Raw genomic sequence first — 21,352 nt, 5'->3', positions numbered from 1 at the left:
TGTCTGATGACAGTTTTGTAAGGTCTAGGGCTTTCCATTAGTTTTCTTGGAGGGCAAACATGCACATTTTTGAGGAAAGATGTAAAAATATGAAAGTAGAGCATCCAAAAATGGATGAAGCCTCTATTCAGAATCAAATAATAGAACAAATGATACAAGAGTTCCAGAATATAACCCCTGAAGAGGGAAGATAAATGGTAAAGGCTGCAAATATTTTATTATTTCCCAATTAGGACATTGTTGATGCCTTGATTTTTAATTCTATGTCAAATAATATGGGATTGCAAGATCTAGATAAAAAGGAGTTCTTGGGAACTACATTCAGTAATGACCAAGTTGCTCTTGTTATGTGGTCATTAAGAAGAGGATCCAGGGCTGCTCCATCACAGCCTGATGATTCAGGATTAATAGGGAGTATCATTGTGAGGAGAGTTGATGATACCTCACATGTACAGGTAGCCCACATGAATGTGGATTATTCTCAATTTGCCTTGGCTATTGTAGAAAGGGAGGAAAAGAAGATGATTGAGTTGCAGAGCAAGTATGAAACAATGGTGGATGCCTACAATAAAGAGGTAAAAAAGAGAATTGAGCTTGAGAACAAGCTATTGGGAAAATCCACTAGGCCAAGAATAACATACCCTTGCCCCCCAGTTGAACCTTTCAAATCCACCCCCCTCATAGAAATACTAGATACACCCCAAAGGCCACAGTACTACACTGCTGAGGATTTTGAAGAAGAAAAAGGTAAACTGTGGGCCTTACATGTAGAATTGGAATCCAAATATTAAGATAAACTAAGAAAAGTTGTCACATATTTGGGGGACAAAGTTGAATGGCCGCTAATTTATGATCAGTTGGCCAAGGTGATCAGTATCTAGGAGGATTTGAAAGCCAATGATGAGGCTCTAAAGCCTATTGTGAATAAATGGGTAAGAAGGGAGAAAGTAATGACATTTTTGTGTTTCTCTGTTATAGATGATTCTTTTGATCAAATTGAAAAAAATTTTGATATTGTTTCTGATCTTGTTGATTTTGACAATAAAATGATTTATTTACAAAAAATAATAGTAGGCTACTTGAACAAGTACAAGAGCCAAAAATTCAGTTTGTTTCCTCATGCCCTAAATAAAAGAAATAATTTGAAAAGAAAAGAGGAATGGGAAAAAGAACTTGATTTATTCTGTTTAAGAATGAATCAAGTCATAAATGAAACAGGGCATGCATGGTGGGCTACCATGACAGAAGAAATGGTGAAAGCCCAAATATTCTTTAATTCTTTAAAACAAGAATTTGTTGCTATTGATAATGAGGTTGAATATATATTAAAGAGACAGAGGGATATTTTGCAATTCAATTGCCTAGATGACACATTATTTGACAAGTGGATGGCAGAAATGGTTGCTAGTGAACAGTTTGATGAAGATGAAACTGATAGTGATGAGGTGCAGGGTGAGGAAATCCAAATCATTGACACTGTCACTACTCAGGCCCAACTAGAAGAAAAAGACAAGAATAATCTGTCACTTTTAGTTGTAGACCTAGGACCACAGGATGCTGATACAACTAAAGAAAGGGAAAAGGTAGAAGTTGTTCCTATCATACAGGATAAAGATAGTGAAAGCCTACAGGTGGAGGCTAATGTGCCATCATTAGAACAAACTTCATTATTGGTTAATTTGGTAGTTGCATATGAAGAGGGATCAGAATAGTAGCCAACTCAACAGTGTTAGAAGATGTGACAAAAGTTGACCCACCAAAAAGAATGTTTTGATTTAGAGATCTTCTATTACCCACTTTTTTGTCATTTTGTGATAGGTGCAAGTAAATATTTCTTGTAAAGGACACCTGTCACTTTCTCTTAGCCTGAAGCTTGTTGCATCTCACACTATATAAGTGAGATTCCAGGGCTAGAGAAAGGGTCCAAATTCTATTTTTCTAAGTGATACTTAGCCTATTTTTGGTCCATTGTTTGGAACAAGTTTGTGATGTATTTTCTCTATTAGTTCCTGAGAATACATGAATAATAGAATGATCCCTATGTTTCTTCCTAAGGTCATTCTAAGTTTATTATAAATGTATACAATTTTCAAAGAAAATGAATAGAAATTATGAACTGTCCCCATATCAGTTCTTTCTGAATCTTGTCTCCTTTTGATTACTTGGTTATTTTGATATTGTATAAGTAAAGGCTTGTACAATTGAATGCAATCTAGTTAGGTTGTATATCTATTCATCACTGCTATTAATTCAATGGATTAAGTAAAAGCTTTGGTGAATTTGATAAGATTTCTATAGTAGGGGAAAGGACTTTTGAATGATGAATTCTAATAAGAATTGCTGATAAAATTTGTTGTAAGGCAACAAATTAGATCTAAGGAATTGTTGTAGACTCTGAACCCCAATGGATTAGGAACTAGTCAAATTGATTCAGTTGAAAGAAAAATTTATCATAAATGGTTTTCAAATGCAAAATTATAATCAATTTTACTTTTATTTCCTGAAGATTTTCAAAGTTGGCATGTACTTTTTTGCATGGAATGTTTTAGCTTTAGTTAGCCACTATCACTGAGAACATCTGCAGACCTATAGAAGAATTTTGGCCAAATCTATTATATAGGATGTGTTTAGCAAATTGTCATGAATTATGCATGTATTTGAGGATTTGAGATGAGAATTAGAATGAAACTAAAATATTCCTCATATAATGTTTCCTAGTCTTTAATCATCCCTGGGTATACCCACCTTGGTTTTGTAGAGCCTAAAGAGTAGAAAACCACCCTTGGTTTTGTTGAAGTTGGGCCCAAATGGTTTTCACATACAATTGTTAATAAGAATTGGCTAGTCTTTAGATTGTGTGAGTAATGTCATCTTGGTATTGAGCACTTTGTTTCTTAGTAGTTTTTCAAAACACCAACACCCAGCTCACTCAAGAAATGAAGATAGTTTCCAGTGTCTATCGAGCATTCCAGAGACAATAAAGTTTAGAATGAGTGTTTGTTGTGTTCACTAGGGCACCAAAGGAAGTTTGCAAGAAGAAAATGTCTACCAAGTTCACTTGGGAACCAAAGAGAAGTTGGCAAGGAACCAGTGTTAATTGAGCTCACTCAATTACTAAAGTGAATTCAATTAAGGATATAGTGTTAACCAAGTTCACTTAATTACCAAAGGAAGTATAAAGAAAGTCTTTTTTTGAGTTAGTGTTGATCGAGCTGGGTTGACTAACAAAGGATTTTCTTGAGTCAACATATTTAGTTTGATGAATTTATTTTTTAAGTCTAGCCAACTTTGTTGGAAATATTCAAGACTAGCTAGGTTACTAAGAGGGGAGGGGTGAATCAGTAACCTCAAAAACTTTATCAAATTTAGATCTTAATTGAAATATCCCAATTACCATTTAGTTTATTAAATCAGATCTAATTGCATGCATAAGAAACTAAAAATATAAAACATTCATAACACTTGAACACAATAATTTGGTGACCCAAAAACCTTCCAAATAGAAAGTAAAACTATGGTGCGGATGATACCCACAAAACTTCAATAATATAGCATAAAGGTTGTCTATCAAGCCTTACAATGATCACTTATGATGATCTACCCTGTTAGGAGCAATTAGGACTACTAGGTCCACCTTGTTAGAGGTTTTACAAACACACAATGAAGTATGCACTCGGTAAAAAGATTTGAAAAAAGACTGTTAAGTTTACCTTGTGAAAGGATTTGGACTAGTTCACCTATTAGGATGAAATAGTAGATCTCTGACTTACAACTGATTTGCTGATAGAGATTCTTTGAAGTGCTAGTCACCTTTATGTGATGGATATGTCTCTGCTGCTCCTTTACTGATATGGCCTTATAATACACTTTGACTACTGCTGATTCACATTCGCATGCTTCTATTTCACATTACTATTACATTTTCATACTACCTTGGATATGATACAATACATTACATATATTTCAATCCAATTTACATAATTACAAAGTCAACCAATATACAATTTAACATCAATATTACAAAGTAGGCCCATATTTAGATACTCGAGTTCAAAAGACTGACTTGGTGAAGTTTTGATACTCGATGTCCACTATCATTACTCGACATCATCATGCATTCAATAGAAGTACAAGCTCAGTCCATACTAATCACTATAATGTAATCTTGAACTCAACCTGCATTGGTGACTCAGTAGATATTGTGTAACTTGGTATAAACTGAATTACATGTTTACCATGACTACACTCGATAAACACTAATCATTATATAGCTCAATTAACACTAACTTCACTTTACATGAATTTCTAGCTTAGTAGAAATTGTAAAGCTTGGTAACCATTGAAATGGTCAGTAGGAACTATAGTGCTTGGTGGCTACTAAATTACATGGAAAAAATAGTAGACTAATCAATAAGCTCGGTAGCCATATAGAATATAAATAAGTGTTGTCACTAATAACAAACTTGACTGAATATCAATAATCTCCCCCTTCGGCATTAGTGACAAAAACACTTATTAGCCAAAACTTATATACATCACAGTGTGGTACAACTTGGTATGGTATACTATTTTTGAGATTTTTCAAAAAATTTCTTTGTAAGTATATACAATATACTATATCTACAAATTCTCTATTATATACACTTTTCTCCCTTTGCATGATTCTCCCCCATAAAATATACATAGCATAATAAGTGTCTCTCCCTATATAGCATATTAAGTGTCTCTCCCCCTATTTACTAAATGTCTCTCCCGCTTTTTGACAATAATGCCAAAGATTTATTCAAAACTTATTTATATGGAGACACCAATATAATAAATAAAATTAGAATGTACCTTAAGTATAAGTGCTAGAGTCTTATCCTAGTTCTCTTGCAAAACTTTGCATGTATGTAGAGCAATTTGTACTTCTACAAAGAGTTCTTGAATAAACAAATTGCTTCTACATTGTATCCATCATGGGACGGATTATATTTTGAATATCTATCAGTGTAGACCAAATCCTTGCTTCTTCTCTCAACAACTCTACCTACATATCTAGCAATAATCTAATCTTCATATGATGTGTAGAGCTTAAACTAGGGTCAAGTTGCTACTATTGTGTACTAGCCTTTAGATCTGCATTAATCTTTGTCAGTTTGCTCTTTATTTCCTTCATAAACTTGATAACATTACACAACTTCCCAAAAAGTGATTCTACATTTGCATAAGAGGCTTCAAGATTGGTTGAAATTGAGGAAAGCTCCATTTGGTGAATGGCAATTTGCTGAGCAATGTGCTCAAGCACTTTATTAAGAAATTTCTTTTCTACTTTCTCAATTAATTTTTCTTGACCGCTAGAGTCCTCATTAAACTTTTGTACTACCTTTTCTAATTGGACCAAAATGTGTTAAGAAGTATCAATTTCAATACCTATCACCTCAGTTAAAATATTCTTGGCATTATCAATGATTTTATATTCCATGTCTCTCTCCTCTCTCAATTTCTTCTACTTTTCCTTCTTTTGGAGGAATTGACCGGCTATATGCATTTGGCCCATAATGATATTATCAAAATCCCATTTGGGAATTCTCCTTATCTAGGTCTATATTCTCATCTATCTCCATACCTCTACTCAAAAATATTTTACTTGGTTGAGCCTTAGGTTCAACTGTCCTTATACTTAATGCCTTTGAATCCAATATGGAAACAATAGTAGAGATAGTAGGACTATCAGTGAAAATTGATATAGTGCCAATAGATGGAGTAACTAGAATGCTTACTGAATCCAAAACTGAAGTATTTGCAAAAGTATCCAAAATTGTAGAATCCAAAATTGTACTTACTATAGAAGAATACAAATTTTTAGAACATATTATATCCATTTTTGGTGATTTTGACTCAGGAGTTGAAGAAGAGGGAGGCTACAGCTCGGTAGATGAAGTGGTAGACACTTCTATCAGTGATGTACTAAGTTGTGTGGGAGTGAAGAGTGATTGGACATTTTATGTATCTACTATGGTCACAGTTAAACTTGTTGAAGCTATCTCTAAGCTTGATATAGCTGTTGGTTTGATTGGAGAGTAAGGAAGTGATGCAATGACTACTACTACTATCTTCATAGGATTAGTCTCCTCATCATCTTCTTTGTCTTCCTTGGTAGCTTGCTCCTCTTTATCTTCAACTTCTTCATTGTCAAAATGTGTGGGTTCAGTGTATGTTTCTTCTTCGTCATCATCACTGTCATCATCCTTGGCCTCTACTAGGAAGTCACTTTGTTTATGCAAGTGATAAAAATTCTTCCACATACTTGTGGCATTCTTAATCACATGCTCTATATCCTTTATCAAAATTAAACAAGTATTAAATCTGAGAGTCATCTTATCTTCATTTTTCTTTATGGACTTTTTTACCTCAGCATCTATCATGCTCAGTAGCAATTGCCTCAGGTTTTGTGCATAGATATCTTTAGTTGTTTGTATAGCAGAGTCACATCTTGCCTTTATTTTCTTGAGCAATTCATTAGAGATCTGGGAGGCTATCTAATCTAGTGAGTATTTCCATTTGCCCATCTTGGTTAACACCAGTTCTTCAACCTATTTCTTCTTAGCCTCTATTCTGGTTTCATACTTCAATGATTTGAAGTTTGTTATGCCTACACCTTCTTCCAATTGTTTCAATTTATCTTGGAAAGTGGAAGGAGGTTTTCTAAAGACAACCTCACTACCTTTCTTCCCTAATCTTCTTGTGAACACTACAGTGGATGGCTTGGGTGGCTTGGTGATGATCACCTTGCCTTTCTTCTTCACTAGTTCTTCTTCCTTTTCTAATTCCTCTTCATCCTCTACTTCTTCAACTTCTTCTCTCTTACCCTTGGTTAACATAAGAGGTGTGCTTTTTTTCAGTTTTGCTATCCTCCTCTTACCTTTGTTAACTACCTATGGAAGCTTGATTTCAAGCTCTATTATTGCCTTGGCCTCATCATATGTTCCAAAGTGTGGTGCCTTTAGATCAATAGGCTCATTAATCAAGGCTTCAATAATATCTTTGGTTTCATCAATTTTTACCCCATAGGGAAGAGGTTTTACCCATACAACTCTAGGTTTCATTGCCTAAATGTAGACTCTGTCATAGTCTACCATGAAACAAACATCATCTTTGTAATCTTCAACCAATTTCCTAGGTATCTTGAATCTGTTATTCATTTTCTCCTTTAAGACATCAAAATAGTTATCCATTATACTAAGAAAAATTTCTCCCATCTCTGCAATATATTCATTAATTTGATATAGCACTGGCACATCCTTTCTCCATAGTATCATGCCTTGTGAAGGGAAAAAATTTTGAACATAGAAAAATAAACAAGTCAATAAATAACCAAATTTGCAAGGGTTTTTTTTGGAGGTTCTAATACTTTCCATGTTTTTGTTTAACTACTTCAACAACAAATCTATAAGATCATATGATATATTGTTCTTCACAACTTTGTATGCCAAGTCTACTACTTCACATGACACATTGTTTAGATGGCTAGAACTATAGATCTTGTGAGCTATCACATGTATACTAAATTTAAGTTCTACATCAGGTATGCTACTAATCTTCATGCCTCTACCATCCCATTTGGCTAGGGTTTTCTTTTCTAACTCCACCTAACCTAGAGTTTTAATGGTTTTGGCCTTGGAGAGCATGGAAAGGCCGGTGATGTGATGAATCATCTTCTTGGTGATAAAAACTAGTTGCTCAAGCCACCATTAACCATTGTGAACTAGCTTAGGATGTATAAAATCTATTTGATTTGGAAACTTTTGGGTAGGTGGGGAATGTGGGTTAAACCCTTGTCTTCCAAATGCTTATGTTCAAGTTTAAGAACACCATTCACACAATTCTCCTAGGGCATCATCCATCTCTAGGGTTCTAATTTCTTGAAGAGGACACTTAAAATGAGTTTATATGTTGTTAATAAGTAGTACCTTAGGAGGGATCTGCTACTATGCTCCATTTGGGTTGAGGGATTTAGTAATCATTGGCACAAGTTTGAAATTATGGGCTTTCCATTCTACTCCTCAGACCAACATCTCTAACCCTTTCCTTTCTTTTCTACTACGGCTTGATGCTTCCATGGTGACTTGACAAGCTATGAAAACTTTGAAAGACTTTAGCAGCAAATTTTTCTCGAAGTCACTTGATCACTCTGCAATTTGCTTGATCATAATAACACTTAGAATTCTCAATGAAAATTAATTTGATTTGCTACTTTTTGTTAAAAAATTTCCATTAATCCTCAGTATGAAGGTAGCTATGATGAAATCATTATTCATGATAGGTTGTCATCCACTATTCAACTAATTTCTCAATGAAGGCTTCATGACTTGGTAACCATGTGTGACTTGTTGCTCCTGACTTTGCTCGGTAGAGTCCATGAACCAACCTTTCTCGGTAGAGAAGTCAACTTGATGACAATCAATACTAATCTCACTTGATGATCCTTCTGTATCTTGAATACTAATTTGGATCTTTTCTTCCTTTCAATTGAAACTATTTGGATGTTATCATGATAGCATAGTTCCAATTCTTCTTTAAGAACTCAATTGGAAATGGTGGAGTCACCTACTTCTTGAGTGACAGGAACATCATTGCTTGAACTAGCTTCCTTAGTAGATTTAGGAATCCATTGCTGCCTCATCTAATTTCAAATTTTATCTACTTTTGTTTTCTTTTCATCTTCAACTCTACCTATATTCATGCAATTCTTAGCTAGATGACCAAGTTTGGTACAAGTGAAAAATCTTATGTTGATATCTCTTCCTTGTGTGATGTTTAACATAGTTTATGCCAATGTGTCCGTATTCTCCATAGTAATGACATCTACACCAAGTGTTGTAGTCCCAACTAAATATTGCTCTCACAATTTGCTCTGCTAGATTGAATGACTTGGTTCTGCAATCTGATGCCTTATGACCTTGTTTCTTGCATTTGTGATACTTGCCTTCAAATTTTGGTTTCTCTTTGCATTCATTAGCCTTGTGACCATGCTAACTACAATTGTAGCATTTACCATTGATCTTTGCTTTACCATTACTCCAACATTTGTTTGATGTATGACCTATCTTACCACAGTGATTGCAAGTAGGTCTTTGATTCCTTTGAGCACATTGTTTGGAGGATTCACCTTCTTCTTTGTATCCAATTCCTACTTTACCTTTTTGTCTATAGAAATTATGCTCATTCAGTTGATTCAATTGATTCATGTCTACTTGGGATTTCATCATTCTTTCATTCATTTTTTTTTCAATGTTTAGGTCATTTTTCAATTTTTCATTGATTTTCTTTTAAGATCTTAGCTCACTTCTTATTCTTTCATTGATTTTTCTTTCCAATTTTAGATCATTTCTTAATCTTTTATTGATCTATCTTTGGCTCATTATTTCCTCATTTGCATTAGAGATTTGATCCATAAGATTCGCATGCTGAAGGGATTGGTTCTGGATCTCATTGTTTCTTCCATCTATTTCTTCTTTCATCTTGTTCTTTTGTTCCAAGATTTCACATAGCCTTACTAACTAAATTTCTTGTTCTCTTTTGAGTTTTGTTACTTCTTCTTGTAGGGAACCATTCTTCTCTAAGAGTTTTTTTATTGCACCATTTTCTTCATCTAAACTGCTTGAAGGGAAAAAGTTTTCAATCTTTTCTTCAATATACTGATGATCATTCATTTAATTTGTAGGTTCCTTCCTTCTTTTTAGGGATTGGGAAAGTTGCTCCTCAGCTTTATTGAGCTATGCAATGGCCATTTCTACATCCAACTTTTTGTTGTCAATTGCCTTATCAAGTTTGAATATCTCCATTTTCCTTGATCTTTTCTCAAGCTATCAAACTTTATCCTGAGAACCATAAAGCTCTAATACTAATTGTTGGAAATATTCAAGACTAGCTAGGTTACTAAGAGGGGAGGGTGAATCAGTAACCTCAAAAACTTTATCAAATTTAGATCTTAATTGCAATATTCCAATTACCATTTAGTTCATTAAATCAAATCTAACTGCATGCATGAGAAATTGAAAACATAAAACATTCATAACACTTGAACACAATAATTTGGTGACCCAAAAACCTTCCAAATAGAAAGTAAAACTGGGGTGGGGATGATACCCACAAAACTTTAATACTATAGCATAAAGTTGGCTTGTTAAGGCTTACAATGATCACTTCTAATGATTTTCCCTATTAGGAGCAATTAGGACTACTAGTTCCACCTTGTTAGAGGTTTTACAAACACACAATGAAGTATGCACTCGATAAAGAGATTTCATAAAAGACTGTTAAGTCTACCTTGTAAAAGAATTTGGACTGGTTCACCTGTTAAGATGAAACAATAGATCTCTGACTTGCAACTGATTTGCTAATAGAGATTCTTTGAAGTGATGATCACCTTTATGTGATGGATATGTCTCTATTGCTCCTTTACTGATATGGCCTTATACACTTTGACTGATGTTGATTCACATTCACATGCTTCTATCTCACATTACTATTACACTTTGATACTAACTTGGATGTGATACAATACATTACATATATATCAATCCAATTTACATAATTACAAAGTTAGCCAATATACAAGTTAACACCAATATTACAAAGTCAGCCAATATGTAGATACTCAGGTTCTGAAGACTGACTTGGTGAAGTTCAAATACTTGGCATCCACTATCATTGCTCGACATCATCATGCATTTGGTAGAAGTAGAAGCTTGATCCATACTAATCACTTCAATGTAGTCTCAAACTCGGTCTGCATTGGTGACTTGATAGATACTATGTAACTTGGTATAAACTGAATTACATGTTTACCATGATTACACTCGATAAACACTAATCATCATGCAGCTCGATTAACACTAACTTTTCTTTACATGAACTACTAGCTCGATAGAAACTACAAAGCTTGGTAACCATTGAAATGCTAGATAGGAACTATAGTGCTTGATGGCTATTGAATTACATGGTAAACACAGTAGACTATTCAATGGTCTTGGTAGCCATACAAAATCTAAATAAGTGTTGTCACTAATAACAAACTTCACTGAATGCCAACAAACTTAAGGGATAAATATTGATTATTTGAAAGTTTATTCAAGCTGACTTGACAAGATAAATGATATAAGTATAAGTTCAAGTTATAGGATTGAATGTGAGAAGCATGGGATTGAAGAGAAAAATAAAGGAAGTGAAGTGGAAGGATATCAGAGTATCCTGAGTTGACCATGATCAAGTATTCAAGATAGAACATAAATCTAAAATTAGAAAATATAGTGGCATCATCAATCATGTCGTATCATTGTTACTCTCTAATAATTTTAGCAGTAAATCAAATGTCTTAACAGAGTTAGCTTAACAACTATTTGCCAAATCCTCTAACAAGGTAATATTTCTAGATTGAAGTATCTAAAAATCTCTAACAAGGCTACTCCTAATAGGGTGATTTAAATCCTTTAACAAGGTCACACGTAATAATGTGTTTTGTAACCTTTAATAGAGTTGGCTCCTAATAGGGCTTACTTCAAAAGAGTGAAAAAAAGTAACTAGTTGCAATTGGTAGTTTTTCCTAAATTGGGTTTCCACATCAAATCCTGGTATCACATGTGTTCATGTTATTTGCTTTATATTTCTACAATTAAGTTAATTAATATTAATCAAATTTAATATCATAAGATCTACATGTTTAGTGTTAACCAAGTAACAATGCATATATTTAGTATTAACTGAGTTACTATGTTAACTGAGTTATAGTAGCATTTTAGTTTCAGTAGAGTTTGATTTTTGAATTTTATTAACATCTTAACTGATCTTGGATTTGTTTTCCATGGTAATTGATTCACCCCTCCCCTCTTATTTACTCCTCTTATATTTCCAACACTTACACCTATAGCAGATTGATTTGCTTGATCATTGTGACTCTTATCTTCTTTCTCATTTTCATATTTTCCCTTAACGAATTTATTTTCCTATGTAGAAACTTGTGTGCTTTATCCTTTACTAACATCACACTTTGTTTCTTGGAATCACCAAATTATACATCACCTTGGCTATCAATTGGACTTAATGCAATAATAGGAATAGATGAAGGTTCAACAAGTTGATTACTCACCTATATGGCAATCTTTGGGTAGTCCTTTACTTGCACTAACATATGATTAAGGTTTACCAATATCTCTTGTGCTAACTTTTGAATAGGATCTTTCTCCTTCTTTACTTTCTTGGCTAGCATTGACTTTTCTAGTTCAATCTTGGTATCAACCACATCTTTCATTGGATCTTTTTCATGTATATCCTCATTGCTAACTATCTTAATTTGTTGCCACTCTCTTTGGTTTACTAACATATAGTTTCAACAAGTTACACAACATCATCATATATGTCCTCCTTATTATCCAACTCAACTTTTTTAGGTACTTTTTCTTTTTTATTCTTGTCCCCTTCATTATTAGGGATTAGACCATAACTATTTCTCCATGTTATTTTGGTCTCTTCGACAATATTTTCTATTTTATTTTTCAGAATCAAGAATGCTCTCAATTAAAAACCTATTAGTATAATCTCTTAATGCTAAGAAAATCTAACCCTTATCCAATTCTGACATAACCTAATCCAATGTTTCTTCTCTTGTTTTCCTTTCATTTGTTAATGCAAATTTCCACTTTCCATCAATCTTTCTATACAATTAATTAGGAATGATTCTTCCTAACTCTATAGTTGTATACTTAAAATTCACCATCATATGAATTACTACCTCTTATACTTTGATCTTATCCTCCTTACTCAATTTATCATATTTTATATATTAGAAACTAGATAATATGCACTACTCCAAATATTATCACATACCTCATTGATGTTTTGGGGCTTTTTGTGTGTAGCCGCTCTAAATTGACTTAAGTCATCCAACTTGATCCTCTCTTCTTCATCTTCCTCATCATCCTTCTTGGTTATGAGCCATCTCCTTAGTTTCTTCTCATATTTTCTTGGCTTGACTTCCTTAGTTGTGGTCTTTCTCTTTTTTGAGATCTTGACTAGAGTGGGCTTGATTATATTCAAAACACCTTTCTTTTGAGACTTGACAACTATAGTAGTAGTTTACCTTGTTCTTTGTCTTATAACTCTTGGTGACAATTTTCTTCAAGCCCTTCTTCACCTTAGGCTTAGCAATAACAATTTGTTTGTCCCTTTTTTCCTATGACATAGCAACCATTATCTCTTTCCCTTTTCCCTCTACTACTTCTTCTTTATTGTATTTTCTTCTTCTTCATCACTACTCACATCTTCACCTTTACCTTCTATAATTACTAGTGGTGCCTCACCAAATGTTCCTTCCAAATTCTTTATCATCTTCTGCCTCTTTCTGTCCAATTTTTGGACATTCATTTGCATAGAAAAATTAACCTTTACTATCTCACATGTGATGAATGAATCGACATATGTATCAATTGACTCATTTAGCAATACTATAATTGTTGTAGTGACTTCATCAATGTTGATCTCATATCCTAATATTCTCAACCATGCCATTCTTGGTCTACTAGCTTGGGCATATGTAAAATCACTATCCACCAAGAAGCATAATAATTGTCTACTAGTGACTTAGGTATCTTGGACCTATTTCTCATATTTTTCTTAAATTATTCAAATTATTCATCCATACATGATTGATAAACTTATTAATTTTTTGGGTTACAAAATTTTTTCTCCAAATTATATTTCCTTTGGTAGGAAAGTAATTTTGTACATAGAAGAATATGTAGACCAATAGAGAACCAAACTTACACGTTGTGTTCTCTTTTCAGATGCTTCTCAAGTTCTCATCTAATTGTTGTAGCTTCAAGTCACCAAGGTCATAGATATGATCCTTCTACACAATTTTCTAGGCTACATCAACTACAACATAGGGGATGTTGTTTGGTCGATCAGACTAGTAAAACTTGTGTGCAATTACCCTCACAAAAAACTCAATCTCTGCATCCAACATGGTAGAGATAGGCATCCTTTTTTTGTTCTATTTTTCTAGTGTAGTTTCTTTAATTGCATCTTTTCCTTGGCATTGAATAACCTTGACTATATTATTCGTAGGGTAACCTATCACTTAGTGAATGATCTATTTAGTGATCTCCACTCATCCTCCTTATAGCCACAAATTTGTATCATGAAATTGACTCAATAAAATATTTATCTATTCAATCTTTAAAATCTTGGGAAAATCTAGAGTAGGTTTTAAACCTCTCTAAAAAAGAATCTTATGTCCCTCCTTCAATTTCCCATCCACATAAAGCTTTCGATATGCATTTTCTAACCCAAAATCTGCTATCTCTCCTATTTTGCATAGATATGATCTTGCATCATAAATCATTACAACTCTTGGTGGAATTTTTTATAAGGCACCGGATGTAACACTCTTCACTGAAATATTTTCATGCACCTTATACTTAGGTGGGGGACATGCTTAATTTCTAGCTAATTTAATATTACTTACCTTCAATTCCATCTTCTTAACTACTACAAAAATCAATACCATTTTGTCAATCTAGGGTTTTAATAAAAACTTCTACGTAGCTTGACCTACACATTTTTCTCACAAGTCACTTCAAATACCAATGGTACATCTTTAGATCCATTACAAAATTTCTCAAACTTCTTTGGATTTTCTTGGGCTCTTCTTCTCTTGAAATCTCAAATATTGTGTGATCAAAATGACTCATAAGATTTACTATATTGTCCAAAAATTCAAATTTAGGGCCCCATTAATGTTTCATTCACTACAACTACATTGGCTATCTATTTAAAACTCATTCATCACACTTTTAAACTACATTTACTTGGTCAATGCTATAGCCTGGTCATAACTATCATTTTGGTTCAGTCTCTTCAGGACTCCAAAACTCACACTTAATCATCACCAAATTTTCAACTTAGCACCAAAATACATTACTTGATTCATAATCTCAAATATGTCCTTATGCATCTAATATCATGTTGATTTGGACCTTTATGTATATAGTCTTAGGAATTTATTTATGATATAGAAATTTGAAACTCAATTCCATACATACCTCTTTTGGTTAGTTTGACATTGGTGAATCACCTAATCCATTGATCACAACTTCACCATTTGAATTATTTCCTTCATCAATTTCCTTCTCCACATCTAATTCATATGGGCTCTCACTTCTTTAGTATTGACCTTACTATTTTTATTATTCTTTTCATTATTTGATACTGGTACTTGATTCATATAGTCTCTTCTAAGATGACCAACCTTTTGACAGTTAAAACATACTAGTCCAAAATTTCTACAATTTCTTGATCTCCTCTAAGATGTACCCTTGCACAATTTTCTTAAATATGTCCATACTTTCCACATAACTTACAATTGACCCAAGTATTGTAACCCTAATTTATAGTATTTCCTTGCTTAGGTTCTTTACCTTTACTTTTAGGTTCCCAACTATTCTTTTCTTTAGATCTACAAAATTGTACCTTATGACCATACTTTTGACATGTGTCACAATAGCCTTCAAATCTAGATTTAGCTTGAGGGTTACTGGTCTTTGATCTACATTCATGTTCTTGATGTCCATGCATGTTACAATTGAAACAATAACCATTGAATCTAGGATTAGGATTTGACTTACTAGCTTTCTTCTATAGATGATTGTTATATGGCATGGATTTCCACAAAGATAGCATGTAGGCTTCTTGTTCTTAGCATTCCTTTTTTCTCGATTCTTTCATGATTCTCCTTGCTTGGTAGATGGCATGAACTCGGTATAATCTAGTCTAGTAGTGATATGAGGTATTCTTTGTGCTTGCATCTATTCATAAAGTAGTCTTATGGATCCCTTAGATTTGTTCATCCTTTCAATAATTTCCTTCTCAACTCTCAATTCATTTTTCTATTGGTTATTCTTAGATCTCAAATTTGCAATCTCTTCCACCTTCCTAGCAATCTCATGATTGACACTTAGTAAGTGATTGAACATGTCAAATTGATTGTGGTTTAGCCTTTGTAATTCATTAAAATTTTCATCAAGTCTTGTATCCATCTACCTTTTTTCTTCATCTTCTATTCCTTTTTTGTCTTCAAACTTTGCTCCATCTTCTTTAACCTTTTAATTTTGCTTAGCAACTTTACACAGTCTTACTTCTTACATGTCATGTTCTATCTTCAGTACTATTACCTCCTAATTCAAAATATTTTTCTTCTCTAATAGATCCTCTATTGTTGCATCAGTTTCACTAGATATGTCTTCTTCAGTTATTCCTTTGCATCCTCGACTTTCTCAAATGCAAGTTGCAAATCAATTGTTTGATTCTCAATAACCTTTCCCAACTTGAAGGCTTCCATCTCCAAGATTTTTGACTCTCAAGTGATAAGACTTAATCCTTAAAGACCTTATCTCTAATAAGAATTGGTGGAAATATATTAGGAAAGTACGATGTAAAGAGGGGGGAATCAAGATCTTCTAAAACTTGTTAACAGCTTCAAACATAATCTATATTTGACATCTTCACCATAAACCCTTATCAAACTTTAACCTTATATCAAATTAATCATTCACTACACTATAATATTAGATTTCATATCATGAATAAAACTCACAAATGCATAATCTACACTTGACACAAATATTTGGTATCACAAAAACCCTCTAAGGTGAAGGGAAAACTATAGTGGGGATGACACCCCCAAAATTTTCACTACTGTAGAAATAAAGTGTGCCTATTAGAGCTACAAAGTTTGATCACTTATGATGATCTACCTATGAGGGGTCTTCCTTATTAAGAGCTTACAAGACTTATTCAAGTATTTTAACTACACATTTAAGTGAGCACTCTATTAGGAGATTTACGTAGGCCTATTAGGACCACTCTATTAAGTTACCCTAAAAAACCTATTAGAATGTATCAATAATTGATCCTTCAATTTGCAATTTAATGTTGATAACATATCACCTCTATACAATATGATATCACCTCTTTGTGATAGATCTTTATTATCTTCTCTTTGCACTTCTCGACTGCCTTACTACACCTTAACACTTAAATCCACTTAAATCACCTTCACCTTCACATCCAAACTTCTAACTCACAACCACAAAATTTGTGTTGAATTCCTCCTTAAATAGCCATCTTAGAAGTTTCTAGATCGTAACCAATTACCCAAATTCCTCCTTTTTTCTACTAAGCCCTTCTACTTTTTTGATTAGTTGATCTCATTACGTAGGGATTAATGACACATAATTATAGGCATAATTACCTCCTTTAATATCTCTTCGATTATAACTATAGGTTTCCTTACTTGACAAAATGGTTTGCATCAATGTTTGTGCCATTCTAGATATTTATACAATATTGTATTACTCAACACATATACCTTTCTGATTCTTAGTACATACTAATTCTTCATGTTGTCCCATGACCTTAACATTACTCAATTTTAACTGAACTTCTTGGCTTTCATAACACTCGACACATGTTTCCTTTTGAACAACTTGGAAAACACTAGAATAGTTGGTGACACTTGGTTATCTTAATGACTACTGAATATATACACTTGTTGTTTACATCACTCGACCTATATAGAATGACTTGGTCGTAGTGTTGACCGACCACTCCTTCCTAGTAAATGACTAAGTGTTTTGCACTAACTAACAATAATATGATTGCCTTTAGGGTAAACATATCTTGCTTTGTTTGATCAAGTTTGGAGTCACATTCTAATATGAGAATATGTCATCACTTCAAAACATTGTTTAATATCAACATATTCTTTGACTCAAAGTGTTCCTCACATAATGACACAAAGAGGGGTAAATGTAATCACCTATTCTAGACCCAGTCATGCATAAAAGTACTTTTTCATAATTATTTCATCATTTAATCTAAAAATCCAATGCTATCCTAAATTTCAACATCCTAAGTCTACAACATATTCTAGCTCATTTAATTAAAAGAAAAATCATGTTTTAATTAAATATAATGAACGCACTTATGCACACACATAAAATTATTTTCCACAATCAAATTAAAATAAATAACTAAAGTGAAAACACACATCATTTAGGATGTTTATAAAAATGAGAGCACACAAATAAAATAAAGAAACATCTTTAGAGTTTCTCAACTTTGCATCTCAAACACTCATTCTAATCTTGTGAATCTATGAAATGAGGACTCTTCCTTAGCTCAAAGGCTGTCAATTTTTTGTATAATTATTCTATAAGTTTTCATTTAGAGTTTACAGAATTTACTTTCATAGTTTATCATCTAATATTTGTTACATCTTATTCTTTCTTCCATCTTTAGCTTAATATTTAGCATTTAATCTAAGGTTGCATTGCATTTTTTTTATAAGATCTTGAGAGTTTGTATCCTCATTGAATACCTTCTCTTGAGTCTTCTATTGTAGAGTGTACTTGTAAGACCTGTTTTCTCCAAATATAGGAGAATTATTTCTTAGATCTTACATGATTTATATAGGAAGCTATAGGTCAATTTCTATGGATTTTCTCATTAGTTTGTTTGAATGCATTAATCCTTAGAAATAATGATCTATAGAAGTCTAGATGATAGAAACTAATTACTAGATCTCACACACACAACCAAGAGATATTACCTATTTGGAACAAAACAACAAGAAAATTGGGAGAGAAAGAAAAGAAACCCTCATCCAACTTACTCATGTTCCACTCTGTAGCAATGCCACTAGAAGCACCATCAAATTCACTATAATAGAAATAGGATCCCAACCATATTATATCTGCTAAACTAGAAAATAAATTAAATGTTGTCTTAACTTCCTTGATAAGGAGAACATTGACCTTGATCTTACTTATTATCATTCTAGGGAAAAATACTTATGTGGGCTATTCAAGCCACTCAAGTTCCATGAAAGGAATTTTATTTCTTATCATGATGATAAGCATCTAGTGTTAATTGCCTTCTAATGAAAATTTCTTTGACCACCACTCTACCTAAGGACCCTTTCCAATAGTCTACCTAGCTTTTTTTCAATCTCCACAAATTTTGGATATGGAGAAAGAATAGTAGTTTTGGAAATCTACATAGAAAAAACATCAATGGTTGAAGTGACCAAGAAACTAGGGGTGTGAAGAAATTTTTTCACTAGAGTAGAAAAAGGAGAATCTCTTCACTTTTAAGATCTATCAACAAGAGGTAGTACAAGATTTGACCAAAGAGACAAAACTAGAAAGTTGAGTTTATAAGATTATGAAACCAACCCTTATTGAATGGGTGCCACATAACCATGGTTAACTAAGGAGTCACATCCAAGCCTATAACATGAGGAAGACATTTCTCAATCCTATAGTATTTAACCAGCTTATAGAGGGACCTCCATAAGGGTGATAGACCTATTTTAAGGGTCCATTTTCCCCACTTAGATTTAAGAGAAATAAAATTAGGATGGGACTTGTTGAGTACAACATTCACACAAAAATTATCATTGAATAACCTATATTTCTCAAGGGTGATAGTTCCTATCATGGCATAGTATCCAAATGGGTTACCAATTCATCTAAACATTTTCTCATCCCAAAACTATAGAGGGAGTCCCAACAAACAAACCCACACTAGTGTCAACTAATTAAGCTTGATACTGGGGTCAAAACCTAATCTGCACTTGGTAGAACCAAGACATGTTTTCCATAGTTCAAGGACTCAAAAATGACCAAAATAAGACACTTGTGTATGGTGAACTTAAATAAAAAAATTCCCACTAGGCATGGCCTAAATACAAATGCTTCGCTTCAGCTTCCACAATGAGTTTACCTAGCGCATGACCATGTTATTGGAAATCTGATTGAAATGACCACTGTGAGAAGAAGATTGAAGGTCAAAGAGGGAGATTAGTTGATAAAGAATATTTTCAATCATTATTTTTTCATTGATGTCAAACCTGCTATTTGTAGGAATGAAAATTGCTTATAAGATCCAAGTACTATCACTTAGTTAATTGATGAAGAGGATTTGATCAACAAGATGTAACAAGAGTACCTAAGGGAAAGGTTGAGTTGTGGTTTTGTAATAAAGTGCAAGGATCAATTAAGACAATGGTTAAATGATGTATTGATAACATACTCAAAGATACAAAGCTTGGCCACACTTAGAAACATTAGAAGTATAAGTTGTAATAAGGTTGACTACAAAGCTTAAACTAAGTTCATTAGTGGGTGCCGAGCAAGCTAGTTGAAGCCAAGAAAATTTTTAGTTGGAGCCAAGCATCAGAAAATCTAGAGTGTGCTGAGTGAATTTTAGGTGCCAAGTGAAGTTCAAGTGTTGAGAAAAGTAATAGGTGTCGAGCATTAGAAAATCCTAGTAGTTGCCAAGTGAACTTCAGGTATTGAGCATCAGTAAAACATAATTGATGCCAAGTAACACAATATGTGTCGAGCACCAGAATTTCAATAGTGTCGAGCTGCTACATTATTAGAAATGATGAAGATTTGCCAAATTTGAGCTGAAAAAGTTGTTACCTTGAATTTTGTGAACTATTTGGAGGATAAGAATGATGAGTTGGTGGCACAAAATTCTATGTAAACCATTTATGAGTGAATTCAAGAGGATTCTTCATGATATTTCTAGAAGAAACATAATATGGATTAGATTCAATGTATCCTACCTAATCCATACAAATTGAAATTAAAGGAGGGAAGAATCAAGCAAGAAAGGAACTCCAAGACTTCTATTTAAGGAGTCACAGACCAAGAAGCTAGAGCTATTAGAGTACCAAATTACGAAGTGGCTAGAAAGGTGTCAAGGAGAAGGCATCTAGGAGAAGGAAGAACAGAGCATAGAGACTCTGCTTTGACAAATAGTCAAGGAGAGATGATTGCACTGTACATTGAGCATGGAGACTCAAGGAGACTAAGCTTGAAATGAGGGCAAGTTGTCAGAGTTGCAGAGACTGAAAGCCAGGCAATGTTATGAGCTGAATAGTGATCTGAGATTTGCAAGTTGAGTTGTACGTTGTAATCAGGTCAAAACCCCTAATTGTTACTATCTAGCAATTGTATCAATTAGGATAGAAGGAAAATCCTATGGATTTATGTTGATTTAATAGCCATTTTTAAATCCTTTAATAGTGTGGCATTCCAAGTGAATGTTCTAAAGTCCTCTAACCAAGCCCACTTCTAATAGGGTGGTTAAATCCTTTAACTAGGTCACATTTAATAGTGTGTTTTAAGCCTTTAATAGGGCAGGCCTTTCATAGGGCATCACTTCAGAAGAGTGAGAATTGATTAGCATGTTACTGGAGGTTTTTTCCAAATTGGGTTTTCACGTAAATCACTATATCATG

This window comes from Cupressus sempervirens, chromosome 2 (assembly GCF_028749045.1).
Source record: "Cupressus sempervirens isolate cs-2001-9-10 chromosome 2, ASM2874904v1, whole genome shotgun sequence".
Lineage (NCBI taxonomy): Eukaryota > Viridiplantae > Streptophyta > Pinopsida > Cupressales > Cupressaceae > Cupressus > Cupressus sempervirens.
The sequence above is the reverse complement of the archived record's forward strand: the minus strand, read 5'-3'. Positions refer to the sequence as shown.